The sequence below is a fragment of the Emys orbicularis genome, chromosome 2 (genome assembly GCF_028017835.1).
Source record: "Emys orbicularis isolate rEmyOrb1 chromosome 2, rEmyOrb1.hap1, whole genome shotgun sequence".
NCBI lineage: Eukaryota > Metazoa > Chordata > Testudines > Emydidae > Emys > Emys orbicularis.
The window spans coordinates 113,551,060-113,567,882 of NC_088684.1; positions in this window are offsets into that span (position 1 = coordinate 113,551,060).

Sequence of the window (16,823 nt, forward strand, 5' to 3'; positions counted from 1 at the left end):
CACCCGGCACACCCCGTGCGCACGCCTATGACTGTATATATTTAGGAAAATTATACTTGAAGGGTTTTGTATTCCAGGCCCTTTAAAAAATCTCTTTTGTGAACAACAGCAGAACTCTATTTAACTGCAAAGACTTCATTTCAGCAACTGTTTTAAAAAAAAATAAATGACTGTACTGAGTTTAATACATGAGGGAAAGCAACTAAATTCAGACTCCGACCAGACAGTCTGTTGTGATATTTGGCCCTATATATTTACCCTAATTGTGAGCTCAACTGTAAAAAGTGAGTGTAAGTTCATAATATGTCACAATCACCTCTCCCAACAAATGTTGATGGGAAAAGGCACAAATGGAAACAAAAAAAATCTAAATTAGTGCTAACAAAAAGCCCGACCCGATATAATTCAAGGATGGTGCTAAGATCATTCCCGGTAAACAAGAACAGTGTGAGAGCAAAAATAAATGAACCAAAATTGGTGTGTCAGAAATTAGGACTATTGGTGGACAAAATAACGAAGAGAGGGGCTATTCCCCCCATCAATCGTTTTTGGGGTCCTTAAAGACAGAGATTTGGGGGAGAAAAATTCTCTACTAGATTGAGCTTCACCAGCATGTCTGCCACTCCCACCACCTCCTGGGGCACCCCCCCCCCCCCGGACCTTCTTCATGCTGATCCTGAAAGATGTCCTGACCAAATGAGGCCAGAGAGAGGGAGCCAGATAGCATCACCACCTCCAGTGGCTCCAGCTAAATCCTCAATACCGCTTGGGATGTGAGACTTTGTCTCTCCCTCTTGCGCACATACACACACAGTGTTCCTTTTTTCTTTCCCATCCCTCTCCTTTTTCTTTATGTCTAATAAGAGTCTGGCTTAGCCAGCCAAGACTATATATTTTGCAACACTGCTGTAAGCCTGAGACTAGAGAGAAGCAAATACAAGCAGTGACCTAAACAGCAAGATGCTGGTATGAGTTTGCCAGGTCTCGGAATGGCTAATCAGACCATGTACTGTGCCTGTTTTTCTCCAACAGTAAGGTTGCAAGTGAAAATCACCGCCAGAGACAGAAGCTGCATTTTCTATCTTTGCTATTCTTTTCTCTCCCCCTTCTGTGTGAGAGTTTTGTTTTGTCTTCTAGGAAATGGGATCAGACTTTAACAATGACAGCTCCAGCCCAACTCTATTAATTTCTTCTCTTTTCCCCAAAAGGACAATTATTACCAGCTAAACAACTGTCAAACGAGGTTTTTCTTTCTTTCTTTCTAAAAGCTCTCTCTAGCTAAAGGAAAAGGGAACAAGGGATGTTGATAAAATGAAAGCCTTACATAATACTTCACATTTCAAAGGCTTTAACTGTTTTTCCTTCTTTTCTGTATCTTTAATAAAAGGTTAAAAGGATGTTTAATGATGTGTTTGCCATGATACTAAGCAGCTTGAGGTCTCTGTATACCACACCTCCAACCTTGTTCAATGCTGGACAGTGATTGGGTTATGTTTACACCTTTGACTTTTTGGGCCCCTTTATTCCATCTAACTTAACACAAGTCCCTAGAAAGCAGCTATATTACGTGCTCAATTTTTCATCTTCAGTAACATCTTAAATCCAGTATATAGCAGCTGTATTTGGAGATGGGCCCAAAGCAGAATGCTAGATTCAAACACCCACAAACTTTGGCAAAGTTTCCATCTGGATTCTACCTTCACCTCTATAATGGGTCAAGCCAAAGCCATGGCTCTCAACACTTGAAAACCATGGGAAAGTCACCTGTAGGTTAAAGCAAGGTGGCTGTTGCTCTGCCAAGCCTTAGGGCCTTTTTGTCCCATAAAACCAAAGACAAGGTGAGTTGGCTCTGGATCACAAAGTTCTGGGAAAGAGGTTCAGATACATAGACCCAGCTTTGGCCCCTCTCCAGCTGCATTTGGTTGTGTCCCTTCTTTCCTGAGAGATTTTCAGTTCAGTCCTTAACACACTTAAACATTCTCAGGAAAGCTCCTATCCCAACTAGGAACAGTAGCTTGTATAGAACAATAAAGACAATACTTTGTCCTTCTTAGGGCTTATCTACAGGAGGAAACCTACCAGCATTACTGCACCACTATAGTTATACAAGTATAACTCCCCATGCGGACACTTCTCTTCCAGAATATGTCCACATGGGAGTTCTACTGGTATAACTGTAGCAGTATAATTACACCGGTATAGTAATGCTGATACATTTCCCAGTGTAAACAAGCCCTTAGAAAGCTGCCAGTCCATGCTTCTTCTAGTATATGCAAGGTGAGGCAGGATGGTTTCCTGGTTGTCACTGCACTGAAATGCAAGATTGGTGCATTTCACCAAACGCCGGATTGGTGGGTAGCAATCGATCTATTGGGGATCGACTTATCGCGTTTAGTGAAGACGCGATAAAATCGATCCCGATGGCTCTGCCGTCAACTCCGGAAATCCACCGCGGCAAGAGGCAGAAGCGGAGTCGACGGCGGCACGGCAGCGGTCAACTCGCCGCCGTCCTCACAGCCAGGTAAGTCGACCTAAAATACGCAACTTCAGCTACACTATTCACATAGCTGAAGTTGCGTATCTTAGGTCGAACCACCCGTAGTGTAGACCTAGCCTAATAGACTCTAAGGCCAGAAGGGACCATCATGATTATCTAGTCTGATCTCCTGCACATTGCAGGTCACAGAACTTTGCCCATCCACTCTTGTAATAGACCCCTAACCTCTGACTAAGTTACTGAAGTCCTCAAATCATGATTTATAGACTTCAAGTTACAGAGAATCCACCATTTACACTAGTTTAAACCTGCAAGTGACCCCATGCTGCAGAGGAAGGTGAAAAATGCACGGCATCTCTGCCAATCTGGCCTGGGAGAAAATTTCTTCCTAACCCCAAATATGGTGATCAGTTAGACCCTGAGCATGTGGGCAAGACCCACCAGCCAGACACCTGGGAAAGAATTCTCTGTTGTAACTCAGACCCCTCCTCATCTAGATATTTGCTGCTAGCAGTTGCAGATCAGCTATATGCCATTGTAGATCTGAGTTCAGTTCCCAGCTCTATCACAGCTTCCCTGTGTGACCTTGGGCAAGTCACTTACACTCTTTACCTCAGTTCCCCATCTATAAAATTGAGAATGACACTTCCTTTCTCCCATGTTATACCTGTCTTGTCTCTCTGGAGTGTAAGCTCTTTGGGGCAGAGACAGTCTGTTACTGTGTATTTGTACAGTACCTAGCACAATGAGACCTCTATCTCAGATAACTCTTGGTTCCCTCCATCAAGCACAAAAGATAGACAGAAACAAACAGATGGCACCAGGTTAAAAAAGAATGACTCTATGATGATCCAGAATGAAGGAAGATCCATACTTCTATGACATTTCTGACCCAGCTGATGCAGCAAGGATAGGGCTCTATCCTGCCAGTTCGGCCTTGCCCCATTTCAGGGGTAGTGTGGAGCTGCACTGCTCAATGGGGAGCAAGCCTACTGCCATGGCCACTCATGGGGTGCAACCAGGGCCATCCGTAGGATTTATGGGGACCTATGCAGTATTATGAAACTGGTGCCCCTATGCCCGCGGCAGCCCGGGCTCGCATGTGTATTTTACATAAGGGTGGCCTTTTGAAGGATTTATTTAAAAAACGATATGTCTGAAGATCCAAGCATTTAAGGCTAAAGATGAATACTCAGATTGTGCATCTAAAAATCTATGCAAGGATTTTTTTTAGAGATTTGATTTTATCATCTTGAGCAACACACTAATGAATATTATTTTTAAAACAAATTTTAAACTAAGGGCCTGTAGACTAACATGTTCTGAGTAAATATTACAGCAATGCACAACTGTTTTTGTCAGTAAATTCAGAAACTGACACTATATACCTGGGGGTTGGCAAATGCCTGTTAAATGGCTTCATTACCACTTGAATGGCTCTTTAACAGTTTCAGTGTTGTGCTAATAGGTCTGGCAGGCTGGAAGCTTTTTCACTTTTAAGTACTAGATCCCCTCTGGAGGAAAAAGAATGAGGAGTACTTGTGGCACCTTAGAGACTAACAAATTTATTTGGGCATAAGCTTTCATGGGCTAAAACCCACTTTAGCCCACGAAAGATTATGCCCAAATAAATTTGTTAGTCTCTAAGGTGCAACAAGTACTCCTCATTCTTTTTGCTGATACAGACTAACACGGCTACTGCTCTGAAACCTCTGGAGGAAGACTCACCAGGCTGCAGCAGCCAGCTGTGGTGGGAGCCTACAGGAAGAGTCAGAACAGGGATAGGAAGAGGCAGGAGGGAGGACACTAAGACCCAGGGGTGCCCCAAATTTTCAGGTGCCCTATGCAGCCTTGTATGCTGCGTATGCCTAAGGATGGCCCTGGGTGCATCATACTCTCACCATATGCCTGTGAAGGAGAGACTGGGGCCATGGCCATGGTTCGCCCCCTTTGAGGCGTCATTCACCCTAAGGGCACATGGGGAGGCTGCAGCTGTACCCCAGTGCTGGGCAGGGGTACAAGGTGTGGTTCCTTGTATCCTCTCTCCTCCCCACCCCACTCACCTACAGAACAGCTGGGCTCCATCTGGCCCCAAAGGAGGAGAAATGTAACATAATTGCAAAATTTGGATCCCGATATCGAACACCCTATCTGTTCAAATGTGGGGCTTTGGTATGCCCCATTACAAGGATATGGCCAGCCATGAGATGCAGGTCTGGTTTCAGATTCTGATATCCCCTGCACTCCCCACATCATAGGGGTGTTTCATTTGGGCCAAGAACTAGTAAGCAGATCCTGCTGCAGCTTCCACTTCATCTTTGGGCACTTCAGCATTGGTGCTGGAACACTCACTCTGCATGTTTCCGCACTGCCAGAATCAAATAAGCGCAACCTTCCAGGAAACCTGGCTACCTGTATCGCTATTAGAATGATGTAATCCTCTCATTTTGGGGAGGAAAAATACTGACCCTAACAACAAACTGAACGGAGGCCTTTTAAACCCTCCACATATCTGATGCAAGGATGTTTTGCCCCTCGCCAGCTTTGCCTATGTTGATATTCCAAAAAAATCCCTGGTGAATGTCTCCGCTAAGCCAGATGCTGCCTTCATATCTCGTGGTCTGTGGGGACGCTGCAGGGTCAGAAGCAGAGTGTTCCTGTGGAGACCCAGAGCATCCACAATTTGAAGACTGTTGGCAGCTCAAGCCCAGTAGAGACTGACAGACACACTGAGAGCTAGCTTGGGGAATTTCAACAAAGGTGAAAGGTCCTGTTGTGATTGGGGAGATAAAAGAAGCATCTGGGTTGGGAATTGAGAGAGCCTGGGAGTCAGGCAGCATCACTAGGGAGAGGGTCAAGGGTCAGTTTGAACTGGGAGAAAGAAATTGAACTGGAGGCAGACAGGGTTGGAGGGGCAAGCTTCAGATAAGCATCATTTAGTAACTTTTGGGGCTTCTTTTAGCTGGATACAAACAGGGCCTGGATATTGTGGCCCATACTTTAGTATGGCCAAGCTGTTCTCAGCACAGCAGTGGAGGCAGAGGCAAAGGTAGCTTTATGCCACATTTATCATAACTCAATCCTATGGCCAGGCAGGGACCAATCTGGCCCTCAGAATAATTTAGAGCAACCTGATGGCTGCCCTAACTTACACTTAGCTCCCAACAGCCCCTCCTCAGAGTCCTGCTACATGGCAATTAAATGAGATGGACAGGGATCCAAGCTCACTCTTTAAACTAGCACCACATACACACTGTTACTTCATGTGACTAGAATGAGAAAAAATTACTTTTAAACTCGGCCCCGACCAATAAATAGTACAGTAGCCTGCTTTTTCTAAAAATAATAACTTGTTTTTGATGCCTTGGGCAAGGTCACTGTGGCCCAGAAGGGAAACACTGAACATTTCTAAGATTCTCAAATCCTGCTTATGTGCTGCCTCTCCCTATACCGCTATGTCTCTATGATGGACTCAAAGCCCCAGTGGCTCCTTCATGCATCCCTACTGATTATAAGTGTTATGCTCAACCAATCAGGGAAACAGAAACAATAGCACATGACTTATGTGACCAATTACAGTTAACTAAAACATCTTGAGTTTTGAGGATCAGTAGCTCCCAGCAAACTATTCAAGACCAATCCACAGAGTATTTAAACCCTCCCCTCCACAGACCACAACATTCATTTAGTTAACCTGAACAAGTGCATTTGGGAACATCACAATCTGCACGTGACCATTTGTTAAGTAGACAGAGAGAGGCTAAATCCATGAGTAAATAATTTGCTGCAAATGTGCTTGGCTCTGCTTACTATCTACCTCCTGGGTGCTGAGAGTCTTATCTCATTAATGTCAGGAAACTGCCAGCTATCCTTGGATTTACATTTCTATGTAAGGCTCTGATATGCTTTAGTCCAAACAGGAATTAATTCAGGAAAAGCCTAGGGCCTGTGTTATGTGGGTCAGATTAGATGATCACAATGCTCCCTTCTGGCCTTGGAATCTGTAAATCTATGATTCAGCAAAGCACATGCTTAACTTGACTTCGAAGGGAGTTAAGCAAGTGCTTAAGTGTTTTGCTGAATAAAGAGGAACATAAGCACATGCTTTGCTGAAATGGACACTAACTGCAGAAAATTACTACTTTTTACAAATTTATTTACTAAATCTAAATTTGGGACCAAAGCTACCTGACACTGTCTCTTTAATATTATTTCTATATTGATACTATGCTAGAAAATACTACAGTATGATACTACCATTATATTAACATAAGTGCAGTTAATATTAGCATAATTGCTGTCATGTACTTGCTATTGTTATCACTGAGATATCGTTGCCCTCTGCTGGTTTTTAGTATTAAGACACAGATGTCTCAGATATATAGTGTTTACAACACTGTGGTGAGCTAAAGCAAGGTGGAAGAAGTTGGTATCCAATTAATCACCTATTACTACCTCTCACCAATATTGCTTATGCAGAGAAGAAAAAAAACCTAGTTGGTCGGTTTCAAAGACATATAAACACTTTTACTTAATATCTGTACAATGGGAAATCCCTCTTTCCCCTTATGGTTTTGTCTTGGCTCTCGATCATCTCTTCACCAGCTTCCAACTGGCTGCTTGAATAACATCTAGCAGGGTAACTGGCAGGACCAACTTGTTATGCTACAGTCAGACACTGGAGGATGAGAGTGGTGGAGTGTGTTGATTTGATACAGCACTCCTCGCTAGGGACAAGTCTATAATAAATAACGTACAGGCAAGGACCACTTCATCCGCCACAGCAGTGTGACTACTGCTAGGTTTTAGATACACAGCAGCAATTCCATGCCAGGAGCTTTTGGGAGTGGGAGTGAGGAAAAATGATTTCTCCAGTTGAAGCTACAGGGAAAGTCTGCAGGCAGAAATGTAATTACCTGAGTGGGAATTCTGGCAGAAAACCCAAACTCCCTTCCCCCCCACTCCTTAAATAGCCAGGAATGCTATGCAGTCACCATGGAGAGATTACACACAGCATTGGGATCAAATACAGCACTGATATACAATACGTACACACACTGCCAGTGCTAGCCAGGGAACGGATTTCAGCTGCACTGACAGCAATCAGCTCTGCACACACTGCAGCCACCCAGTAAAGCTGCAACTGAGCTCTCTCAAAGGTCAAACGTGGGGCCAGACCCTTCTTTAGGACTCACCCCTGTTAGGTGTTCAGCATCTCTGGGGTGGTTCAGAATTCCTTTAATGCCCACTGGGCCAAATCCTTAAAGATGTGAGGCTCTTACTGCCCTGGAGGGGAGCTCGGCCGCAGCATGACTTAACCTGGCAACTCAATAAGATGGATTCATGAGCTGCCCCAGGCCGCTGACAAGGTCTCTCTAGGTCCTTTCCACTGCCTCCACAGTGATCCCATGAGGGTTGCCAACCCTCCAGGATTGTCTGGGAGTCTCCTGGAATTAAAGATTAATCTTTAATTAAAGATTATGCCATGTGATGAAACCTCCAGGACTATGTGCAACCAAAATTGGCAACCCCTAGATCCCATGGATACAGATGACTGAGGTTAGCAGTAACCCCTCCCGAGCCTCCTATATATGTGGCAGAGGAAGGGTAAGTGAGAGGGCCCCAGAGATCATAGGACTCAGAGCCCCCAAGAAAGTGAGGTTGGGGAGGGAGCCCCATTCTTGCTGACTGAGGCCTTGTCTATTTTCAATGTTGCACTGCGCTTAAAAACGGATTTAGTCAAATTAGGGCAAAAAACACAGTGTGGATGCTCTTAACTCTATTTAAACCAGGCATATTATAGGCAGGGCCAGTAGTACTGCCTAGTAGTGAGGTTGCCAGACACTTCCCATTGTAAAACCCTGTTTTAAGTTGTGTGTAACTTTTCCCAGCTTTAACCCTTTGGGCTGAAATTTTCCACACGAGATGTCTGCCTATGGTAATGTTTTTTTAAAAGATTCAGCCAAAACGTTCCAGTTGTTTCCAAGACCAAGAATGGGGAAAATACATGTTTTTCTCAATGTTTAAAAATTCTGGTGACCTTTCCTTTAAGAAGCTTTAGCACTTTGAAATTTAGCAGAACGATGACCTTTCTGTGAGAGATGTGCTTTTTGGTGCCCATGAAAATCCACTCAAATTTGGCCAAGTTATAAGCCTTTAAAAAAGGAGGCAGCATATCTGATGGGCCCCTTCCTGTAGCTCATCCCATCTGGCTGGGAGAGAGGGGAGCCTTGCTCTGCTCACTCTGCAAGGCTCCTGGTCCCGGGCCCTTAAAGAAACAATAGTGGGATTTCCACACACACTCAGGACCACTTCCTCTCTACCAATATGTCCTAGGTCCTTGTATATATCACACCTCCCAGCATTGTAAAGGGCCACGCCACATGACAGGGTTGTGCTGACCCCTAGGCACCACTGCTCATAAGAAGGCAGACTACCCCGCCATAAATCAGTTAATAGGTAACATGCCACATGCTGAAGAACATGTAGCAAAGTGCTTGGGTCTTACAGGACCAATAAAACTTGTTGTGTACTGCAAAGGGTTCCCCATGTACAAATCTTTGCATCACCTCTTAACACCACCCATTTTTCTCCCGTATGGTTTGGGACTTTGTGGGGCACATGGGAGGAGAGAGGTGGCGAAAGTCATATACATTTGAGAAGTCATGACTCCTGTCCAGGGCCGGCTCTAGGCACCAGCTAAACAAGCTGGTGCTTGGGGCAGCACATTTTTAGGGGCGGCATGGCCGGCTCCAGAATGCCGCCCCTAAAAATGTGCCCTGGCCGCCCTAGCTCACCTCCGCTGCCGCTCGCGCGCCGCTGCTCCCCCTCCCTCCCTCCCTCCCAGACTTGAGAGCCTGGGAGGGAGGGGGAGAAGCGGCGCCCGTGCCGCGGCCACTCGGAGTCTCCCCCTCCCTCCCAGGCTCTCAAACCTGGGAGGGAGGGGGAGATCCCGAGCGGCCGCGGCGCGCAAAACAGCCCTTTCGCGCGCCGCTGCTCTCCCTCCCAGGCTTGAGAGCCTGGGGGGAGGAGGCAGGGCTGGGGATTTGGGGAAGGGGCGGAGTTGAGGCGGGGCCGGGGGTGGGGTAATTAAAAAACGGGGGGGGCGGCCAAAATTGTTTTTGCCTTGGGCGGCAAAAATCCTAGAGCCGGCCCTGCTCCTGTCCAATATGTCCAACCAGCTTGCAAGCCACTAAACTGCTTGGGGAATTGTGTTTACTGTTTATAAAGTATATACAGTAAAACCTCAGAGTTACGAACCACAGAGTTACGAACGGACCAGTCAACCACACACCTCATTTGGAACCAGAAGTACACAATCAGGCAGCAGCAGAGATAAAAATAAAACCCCAAATACAGTATAGTACTGTGTTAACTGTAAACTACTTAAAAAATTAAGGGAAAGCAGCCTTTTTCTTCTGCATGGTAACGTTTCAAAGCTGTATTAAGTCAATGTTCAGCTGTAAACTTTTGAAAGAACAACCATCACATTTTGTTCAGAGTTACGAACATTTCAGAGTTACAAACAACCTCCATTCTCAAGGTGTTCGTAACTCTGACGTTCTACTGTATTTCAGTTTCCTCCACTCAACCCCAGCAATTTCTTTAAAAGTTGCTTTTGATTTTGCAGTGATCTTTTTCCAACATTCACATCCCACAGATTTGGCTTCTGTTTTCATTTTCACAAGACAAGCCATAAAAAGGCTTTTGATTTTTAAAAAAGAAGTGGTTTGCATTTTTTCCCCTCTCACTGCTAAATATTGGCCTTGCTCTTCTTTTCTCTCTTCTGTTTCAACTTCTGTACCTCACACGAGCCCTCCTGTTCTGTGGACTTACCTTCTTAAAAGAAGGCATCCTGTATTTATCCTTATGGAAAACTCCCGTTCCCTCCATCCCGATATGCACACACATTTTTCAGCCACCTCTACAGAATGCTTTAAGGCCCTGATCCTGCAAAGACTTATGCATGTGCTTAAATTTATACACTGTGATCCAGCCTAATTAATTACAGAATTATAGAAATGTAAGACTGGAAGAGACCTTGACAAGTCATCAAGTCCAGTCCCCTGTGCTGAGGCAGGACCAAGTATACCTAGACTGTCCTTAACAGGTGTTTGTCCAACCTGTTCCTAAAAACCTCCAATGATGGGGATTCAACAGCTTCCTTTGGAAGCCCATTCCAGAGCTTAACTACCCTCATGGTTAGAAAGACTTTCCTAAATCTCCCTTGCTGCAGATTAAGCCCATTACTTTTTGTCCTACCTTCAGTGGGCAAGTAGAACAACTGATCACCGTCCTAGCAAATTAACAGGCCTTAATATATTTGAGGACTTTCATCAGGTCCCCCTTTGGTCTTCTTTGCTCAAAACTGAATGTGCACAGTATTTTTAACCTTTCCTTATAGGTCAGGTTTTCTAAACTTTTTGTCTTTTTTTATTTTGCTTTCCTTTAGACCCTCTCCCGTTTGTCCACACCTTTCCTAAAGTGTGATGCTCAGAACTGGATACAGTACTCCAGCTGAGGCTTCACCAATGCTGAGTCGAGCAGGACAATTAATGGGAACTTTGGTATCGACTTCAATAAGTGTAGGATCAAACCATGTAAAGACCGTTTGCACAATCCCTAGTGAAAGCCTACAGCTCATACTGACTTCAAAGTAGAGTGCATTAAGTATGTGTGTACAGGCTTGTCTTCACTATGGGGGAGATCCATGCTGCAGCAATCGATGCAACAGGTGTCGATTTAGCGGGTCTAGTGAAGACCTGCTAAATCAACAGCAGAGCGCCTTCCACTCGACCCCAGTACTCCACCTCTCTGAGAAGAGTAAGGTAAGTTGACCGGAGAGCATCTCCCATCGACACAGCACAGTGAAGACACTGGGGTAAGTCGACCTAAGATACGTTGACTCCAGCTAGATTATTCACGTAGCTTAGGTCAATTTATCCCGGTAGTGAAGACAAACCCTAAGTCTTTCCAGGATCAGGTTTTAAGTGTCCACATACTAATGAGCAAGGTTCTTTTCACTTCATAAATATGACCGTATGCAAACTGCAACACAATTTGTTTCAGCCTATATAAAATACTCACTGTTTCTTCTCTATTGTCATTTATCTCGCTTTCTCTTTACATACCACTATCAAGCATAACTTGATCTACAAAATGCAGAAGCATGATTCATAAAGCATTCCTGATTTTGATTATATAATAACCTGAGATTTTAAACTTATGTTTAATCAGCTTTCTGTGTTTAGTTATTTACATTCAATTTCTATTCTCAAACTTTACTATTTTGTTGTTGAAAGAGCAAATATAAAGATCTGTGGCTTATTGCTAAGATTAAGTAAATAATTGTTTATGGATTTTTTAAAAATCTTTTGATACTGCGTTGTTATCATTGCAAGTGCCTAATCACAAAAGCAAACAAGCAACCAGATCTGCATAGCACCCTGTGATTCATGCTAATTAATATACTAATAAAAATTAACATAGGGTTACCATACGTCCGGATTTTCCCGGACATGTCCGGCTTTTTGGGCCTCAAATCCCCGTCCGGGGGGAAATCCCAAAAAGCCGAACATGTCCAGGAAAATAGGGAGGGGCCAGGGCCGGGGGTGCTGGGCCGGGGGCCGGGGCCGGGGGTGCTGGGCCGGGGGCTGGGGCCGGGCCGGTGGCCGGCGGTGCTGGGCCGGGGGCCGGGGCCGGGCCGGGGCCGGCAGTGCTGGGCCGGGGGCCAGGGGTCGGGGCTGGGCCGGGGCCGGGCCGGGGCCGGCAGTGCTGGGCCGGGGGCCAGGGCCGGGGGTGCTGGGCCGGGGCCCGGGCCAGGGCCGGGGGTGCTGGGCCGGGGGCCGGCGGTGCTGGCCTGGGGGTGCTCGGCCGGGGGCTGGCCCGGGGCCGGCACCCCAGGGCCCGAGCCGAGCCAGGCTGGAGACGCTGGGGCCGGGGCCGGCCGCCGGAGGGAGCCACTCGGTTGGGGGGGCCAGACTGGGCCGCGCCTCCTTCCCCCACGCCCCCCAGCTTACCTGCTGCCTGCTTCAGGCTTCCCGCGAATCAAATGTTCGCGGGAAGCAGGGGAGGGGGCGGAGTTGGGGCGGGGACTTTGGGGAAGGGGTGGAGTTGGGGCGTGGGCGGGGCTGGGGGGCGGGGCCCCATGGAGTGTCCTCTTTTTGGACACTCAAAATATGGTAACCCTAAATAACATTGCAATCATATTATATTATGATCACATACATTCTATAAACATTTGCTGGAAAAACTAAAAGTAATATTTTTATTGGGCTAAGCCTGCACTCCCTGTGAACCAAAAGCTACCCCAAAAGTCCAATCTCCAATGGAGTTACATTGATATAAAAGGAGAACAGAATTTGCCATCAGAAGAGAGAGAACGTCCTTGAAATGGGATTGCATCTCAGGGGTCTCTGGATTCACAGTTATTGGCAACTTTAGTTTGCAGGCATTCTCTTTTACTTCTGGGGTTCACCTGATCCTCACATATGGACTAACCCCACTGACTGGCGCAAAATACATATGCATGTGTCATGTAAACATCTCCATGCAGTTCCATCTACCCAGAATGCCCCTGCTACTTCAGTTCTAAAGGAGATAATTATGGAAATCTTTGTAGTGGGTTTTGTGATATGACCCTGAAAAAGCCCACAGACCCTTTTTAATTTTGTGATCCAGGTCTCTAGAAGTGAAAATCTCCTCACTGGCTCTCAGTAAGAGATCAAAATATGCCAGAGAGAGAGAGAGAGAGGACATTTTAAAAACAAAGAGCAAATTCTCGGTGATCACAAGAAACTAAATGGCTGATTATAGCAGCTTTATGGGTATTGGAAGATAATACACTTGTTTTACAAACAAAACAATGAGTTATCAAAATATTGCTTTACCAAGACATAGCAGGTATCACCTTCATCACTTTACTTGTACGTTGTACTTCTCTTCCGTACCACTTCTCTGTTACCTTTTCTCATATAAGCTTTTTGAGGCGAGAACTGTGTATTCTTTTACGTTTGGAAACTCACTTAACCCTGTGGATGGTAACAGAAACAAACAACAATCATTAGGCTCTTTGGCATTTCCAATATACATTTGAAAGCTCTATCCTTGGTGTTCACTAATCTCCTTTTCTGTTGGACTACACTACCTCTCCCTGAAATGCAGAAGTTTTGCCAACAAGTTACAGTAACATAACCCACAGTATGACCCTTGGAATTCTAGGTTGGGTGGCATTTATTTTCTGCATCCTTTGCCATTACTAAAAACGATAGACAATCACAGGTGATGGGAGGAATCTGGGCAGAAATTGCAGGATGGGAAAAAGTTACATGAAAACGTCTCTCTTTTTTTCCCTTTAAAAAGCCTGGAGGCATCCTGCCCCCTTGTGTGACCTGCAGAAACTTGCTGCTGTCACTCCAGTGCCCGCAGCTGGCACAGGGAAGCCAGGTTCCCTCTCACCATAAGGTGAGATCACCTGGACATAGGTGATGTGTGTGTACTGCAATCTTCCAAACTCTAGGAGGAAACCTTTTGTGTTGTCATTTATTGTAGCAACAGGCCCAGGCAACTGCCTGAGTCCCTAGTGACCGTGCACAGCCGAGCTCCTCCTGGACCGTCAAAGCAAGAGAAGGAGGTGGTCATGGTCTTGCCATGGGCTGCGGCAGTTCCAGCAGGGTAGAGGTGCTGCAGCCATCAGTCAAGGAGCTGCCAAATGGCTGGGGAGCCAAGACCCAGGTAACAACTTTTCCCAAGCAGATGGGGAACAGGATGTTACAAGAGAAGCCTGAGTGGGTGCGTAGGTCGGTAAGTAGGTAGAAAGAAACAGCTCCCTTTGGGCAACTCTTTATATCAGCCCTTAACACAGAGCTCACCCAAGGTGGTACAAGCCTGGCACTGCAGGGGCACAGACAAGGCAGGCTCACAGTATGTCTGTGGATACGGGTTTATTGATTTTAACAATTCTTTATGGAGACTGGAAGGTTTTTTGTAATGCTCTCCCTCACTCCTCTAATTAAGGGTGCTAGATCCCTCTAGTTGCACCTTCCACATCAGTGATGAATGATCACGTGTGTATAGGTAAGTCTGACCCAGGAGGTTATATATTACAATGCCTGAGGGCACTCTGGAGTGGCACATGCTCATGAAGACGGTATGTTGCATATTTGCCCATCTGCTTTGAGAGGTTATGTTGTGCTATGGGAGTGGACAATGGATTCGCCACCACGTGCAGGCAAATTTTTTTAGCTGACGTCATGTTTCAGTGGGTTCAATGGTGTATTATTTATGCAGCAGGTGTGCAATTTTCTTTACAGGGTTTGTGTCCGATCATTGAAGGAAGTTGCAAATGTGTCTTGTGTGATCCTCTTGTTAGAAAAGAGAAAGGGCACGAGTGGAGGAGAGTGGAACTCTAAGCAGCATGTAATGGGGAGAGTCCAGATGCAGGCATTGCCCTGTCACCAGCCTTGTCAGTACCAACTGCACACTGTCATGGACACAGCATAACAGAGGGGCTCAGAAATTCTGCCCAACCAAGGGCTGCCTTAGCCATTTGCTGGGAGCATAAGGATCATGCTTAATTGGCATAAAATGGAGCACACTATTGTTGCCTTTCTTACTATTGCAGAGTTAAGGCTCATGGAGACTTACAACCAAAAGCATAAAACATAAAATACATTTAGGGCCAATCCTGCATTCCTTGGGCACCCAAAGCTGCCACTGAGTTTAGAATGAGGAAGGCATGTAGGATGGGATCCTTAGTAAGTAATAATTTAAGACTCCTGAATGTTTATTATGGTCACATTTTCCTACATAGTTCCAAACAAAGCTTCATTTAGAATGGTTTCAAGACTTTACCTTTTAATGTGATCAAGGACACAGCCAAGTGTGAGGTCATTGCTTCCGTTCTTGAAATTCTTCTTCATTTCGTTACCATAGCCGATAATCTATGAGAAAATGTGGCTCACTGTCAGGACATTTCGGGAGCAGCACAGATGTGCAAAGCTGTGTTCTGCTCCGCTCTAAGCCTGACACTTTTATGGAGCTATTTTAGAAATTGTCTGCTTATAAATGGGATTAAATTTTCCCAAGTGTCTTTCTCATGTATTTATTTCTTTTTCTCGCAGGCTAATAATGACCCATCTCAGAGAGCAGCTGGCTCCACCCTTCGGGATGGGTCCACTGGGTCAAAAGGCAGTGGAGTAAAACTTGAAGATGAACTCAGTGGGGGAAATTCACCTGGAGAAGGTCCAGAAAGGTCACCTTCTCCTAGAGAAAAAAATAACGGGCAAAACACAGGTAAACAACCGAAAACCTCATAGCAACCAAAAGGAAGAAGATACAGAGCCATTCACCCCTTTGAGCCCAGTGCTGCAAACAGTTACTACCCAGTGCAATGTAATGTCCCATTGACTCCAAGTATTTGCAGGGCTGCGCTCCCTAATCAGTTGTTCAAATTTGGCCCAAGTCAGTAATATCCAATTACTGGTTTTAACTCTGTGTGACTCAATTCTCATGATCGTAATAGACAGTAATTTTCACCCTTGTTGGCAGGCTTGTTGAATGGATCGTGGAGAATGAACTCCCACGTCGCTCCTACAAAAGGTCCCGCCCTCCCAATCAGGGTTGTGACATATTGGCATTGACCCTGCCAGTTTGTTTTGTGGCTAAACAGGGGAGTAATTTGGCCTTTCACATGCACTAAATTCACATTAAAATTAAGGAACAAAATGGAAATAAATATTTAGGGGCAGGTCCTCTGCTGGTGAAAACTGTCATAGCTCCAGCGAAGGCAATAAAGCTACGTAAATTTTTACACCAGCTAAGGATCTACCCCAGACTGTGTAAGTGCAAAAGGGAACATTCAGCTTTGACCCTTGTATAAGTTTAAGATACTTTAGCAGTGGTAAGAGTTGCTAAACTAACAGCAGACATTGGTACACATTAAAACACTTATCTTGCTATTTAAATCCCGTATTTGCCTGTCTTCTAAGTACACCTCTACCTTGATATAACGCTGTCCTCAGGAGCCAAAAAATCTTACCGCATTATAGGTGAAACCGCATTATATCGAACTTGCTTTGAGTTCCACCGGAGTGCGCAGCCCCGCCCCCCCGGAGCACTGCTTTACCTTGTTATAGCCGAAATCATGTTAGATCGGATCGCGTTATATCGGGGTAGAGGTGTACTAAGAATGGTTTGAATTTCATAAACATACTTAGTCAAACTGAAAGTCTAAAGTAACTGTTCTTTGTTATAAGCAAGGTCTGTAATAAAACAGTGTTTCCAAGTGAACATTAAAGGAATAAATACTAGAGTTTGCTGCTTTTTA